General features: G+C 50.6%; 1 long non-coding RNA gene across 1 annotated transcript in view; it reads left to right on the forward strand.

Annotated features, from left to right (window-relative positions):
* The window catches only part of LOC108521029 (uncharacterized), a 7116-nt gene extending 5424 nt beyond the window's left edge, over window positions 1–1692 (forward strand). The window contains exons 2-3 of the long non-coding RNA XR_001883105.1: window positions 687–832; window positions 1155–1692. This is a non-coding gene — a long non-coding RNA (uncharacterized LOC108521029). The remainder of the gene's footprint in view (window positions 1–686; window positions 833–1154) is intronic.
* Window positions 1693–3791: the final 2099 nt, after the last annotated feature.

Below are 3791 nucleotides of genomic sequence, written 5' to 3' on the forward strand. Positions count from 1 at the left end.
TCCGCCTCCCGGGTTCACGCCATTCTCCTGCCTCAGCCTCCCGAGTAGCTGGGACTACAGGCACCTGCCACCTCGCCCGGCTAGTTTTTTGTATTTTTTAGTAGAGACGGGGTTTCACCGTGTTAGCCAGGATGGTCTCAATCTCCTGACCTCGTGATCCGCCCGTCTCGGCCTCCCAAAGTGCTGGGATTACAGGCTTGAGCCACCGCGCCCGGCCGGTACCTACTTATTCTAAAGAAGAAAAAGACTTTCTCCAGGCAGAGGGAGGACAGGTCATGGAAGAAGGAAGGATCCGGTTACCAAATAGGAGAGTAGCTGTGCGACCGCTGCTAGGAGCCGCAGTTGTACTGGGGGTGCATGAAACCACCCATCTAGGTCAGGAATCACTTGAAAAGTTGTTAGGCTGGTACTTCTACATCTAGCATTTGTCAGCCCTTGTCAAAACCGTGGCGCAGCGGTGTGTTACCTGCCAACAGCACAATGCGAGGCAGGGTTCAGCCGTTCCGCCGGCATACAAGCTCATGAAGCAGCCCCCTTTGAAGATCTCCAGGTGGACTTCCCAGAAATGCCAAAGTGTAGAAGTAACAAGTATTTACTCATTCCCCTGTGTACCTACTCGAGGAAGGTGGAGGCTTATCCCGTATGAACTGAGAAAGCTTGTGAAGTAACCCGTGTGCTTCTTCGAGATCTTATTCCTAGATTTGGACTGCCCTTATGAATTGGCTCAGATAACAGGCCGGCGTTTGTGGCTGACTTAGTACAGAAGATGGCAAAGATATTAAAGATCACACGGAAACTACGTGCTGCCTACCAACCTCAGAGTTCCAGAAAGGTGAAGCGGATAAATGGGACTATCAAAATAGCTTAAGGAAAGTGTGTCAGGAAACAGGATTAAAATAGATACAGGTTCTCCCTATGGTATTGCTGAAGACTAGATGTACTCCCTCCCTCTGAGAGAACAGGCTATTCCCCTTATGAAATATTATACCATAGACCCCTCCCATACCACGGGGACTCCCGGGCACTCCGAGAGTTAGGTGAAACTGAGTTACAGAGACAGCTGCAGGCCTTAGGAAAATGACACAAACGACTTCAGCCTAGGTAAATGAGAGACGCCCCGTTAGCTTATTCTCCCCGTTCACTCTTTTCCGCAGGTGATGAGTGTGGATCAAGGACTGGAACGTAGCCCCTTTGCGCCCACAGGGGAAAGGACCCCAGACCGTCATCCTGACCACACCCACCGCCGTGAAGGTAGAAGGAATCCCAGCCTGGATCCACCACTGCTGTGTAAAACCTGCACCTGAAACCTGGGAGGCAAGACCAAGCCCACATAACCCCTGAAAGTGACCCTGAAGAAGATGACAAGCCCTGCTCCAGTCACACCCGGAAGCTGACTGGTCTACACACGGCCGAAGCATGAGGAGGCTCATCATGGGACTCGCTTTTCTTAAATTTTAGACTTGTACAGTAAAGGCTTCACCTGACCTTCCTCAAACTAAGGACTATTCCCAGTGTATTCATCAGGTCACTGAGCTAGGACAGCAAATTAAAACAATCTTTCTGTTCTATAGTTATTATGAATGTACAGGAATGTTAAAAGGAACTTATTTGTACAATGCCACTCAGGACAAGGTATGTACCCCAGGAAATGACCAACCTGATATGTGTTGTCACCCATCAAGCCCGCTGCAACCACCATTTTCAAATAAGATTAAGAACTGGTCTTTTCCTAGGTGATACAAGTAAAATAATAACTAGAACAGAAGAAAAGAATCCCCAAACAAGAAAATTTAAATCTGATGCTTGTGCAGCCATTAATAGTAACAAGCTAAGATTAAGATGTGGATCTCTTAACGAAGAAAAAAGCTACACAGTAGAAATAAATACGTTTGTCATGATGCAGAGGTGTGTGAAAATTGTGCCTATTGGCCATGTGTTATTCAGGCTACTTAGAAAAGGATAAAAAAGACCAAGTTTACCTTCAAAAAAAAAGCCAACCCCTCCTGTGCTACCGGTCACTGTAACCTACTAGAACTAATAATCACTGATCTCCTACACTCCCGTTAGAAAACAAGAGAACATGTAACCCCGAGGATCAGTAGGACAAGGCTAAACCCCAAGCTGCCATTTTAGTCGGAGGGGAGGTCCACATGCGCTCTCCCAAACCAGTGTTTCAAGCTTTTATAATGAGCTAAATCTGCCAGCACCAGAGCTTCCAAAAAAAAAGGCAAGGAACTTGTTTCTGTACTTAGCAGAAAATGTAGCTCATTCCCTCAATGTTACTTCTTGTTATGTATGTGGAGGAACCACTGTCAGAGACCGATGGCCTTAGGAAGCCCGAAGCCCGAGAGTTGGTGCGCACTGATCCAGTTCCTGACACGATTCCAGTTCAGAAAGCCCAAGCTAGCAACTTCTGGGTCCTGAAAACCTCAATTATTAGACAGTGCTATGTAGCTAAGGAAAGAAAAAACTTCACCATCCCCGTAAGAAAGCTCAATTGTCTAGGACGGAAGTTGTACAACAGCACAAGGACAGCCACTTGGTGAGGTCTAAACCCTACTGAAAAGGACCCATTAAGTACATTTTCTAAATTACAGACTGCCTGGGCTCATCCAGAATTTCACTGAGACTGGACGGCCCCGCTGGACTATACTGGATACGTAGGCACAGAGACCATCTCCAATAACAAAGAAGAAAAGGAAACGCTTGGGTCCTGGCTCTGGGACTCTAAGGCCAATTAACGTGAACTTTGCAAAACTAGACCAAAGGTAAAACCCCATCTCCCCACCCGGAGTAACAAAGGAACAAAGGCTACTCTCCTGTAGCCCTTCCATTTCCACCACGTCTCAGATGGAAAGGGAAAGAGCCCAGGAGTGGCCACGGCCAAGCACCGGCCACCCCTCCATCCGCATAGCGCACCCATCTGCTCTGGCCTCGGGCCAATTCACCTCAGCATTTCATTGGCCAAAGGCCAGATCCTTCATCTAGATAAAGGGTAGCCCATAGGGACCTCAAAAGAAATATTTTAATCCCCAACACGTTGTAAACGGTGCCCTGGAGACGCTCGCTCGGGCCCACTCCCACCGTGTGGAGTGCTTTCCTGACCCCGGCACTGGGGCTGCAGCGCTGCGCTCCAGGGGCCGCCGAGAGCGAGGCTGGCGGGCGCTCTCGAGCATGGCGAGAATCCAGCTCGCGGGTGGGGATTTGAAACAGCGCGAGGCAGGAGGACAGTCAGGAAGGATTTTAGGAAAGGAAAGTTTCGCGACAGGAGGTGTCTGCACGGCCCCACTGCAGAAAGACCGGGTACAGGACCAGCCTTGGGGCGACTTTAAACTCAAAGGGAAGCGACTCACGGACTCTCACCGGGACGTCTCAATTTGCTCTGGGTTGAGAAAGACGGGCTGGAATTTGCAGGTCTGTGGGGACCCCACGTCCCTCGTGTAGCAGCACCAGAGAACTGGGAAGCGCACACACTAGTACAACTCTCAGTCCACGCTGTCCACTTCCGGGCCTGTGTCAATCAACGCAGGACAGGAGCCGGACCTGCGCAAGACCCCCGAAGAGATGGGCGGGGCCTGGGCGAGGCCAGGGCGGGGCGTGAAGGACAAGGGGCCTGGAGCGGGAGAGAAGAGTCTTGGGTTGTGAGGGGTCCGAGGGGGCGGGAAAGGGGCGGGGCCTGAGCTTCCCTCTATCTCCCTCTCCGCGCCTCTGTTTTCCCGGTTTTGCAGGTGAAACCCACCAGTGAGGCTGGAGCAGCTCAGCAGTCAGGGAACTAGTACCTCCCTGAGAAG

The sequence above is a fragment of the Rhinopithecus bieti genome, unplaced genomic scaffold, assembly GCF_001698545.2.
Source record: "Rhinopithecus bieti isolate Rb0 unplaced genomic scaffold, ASM169854v2 scaffold_56913, whole genome shotgun sequence".
Classification (NCBI taxonomy): Eukaryota; Metazoa; Chordata; class Mammalia; order Primates; family Cercopithecidae; genus Rhinopithecus; species Rhinopithecus bieti.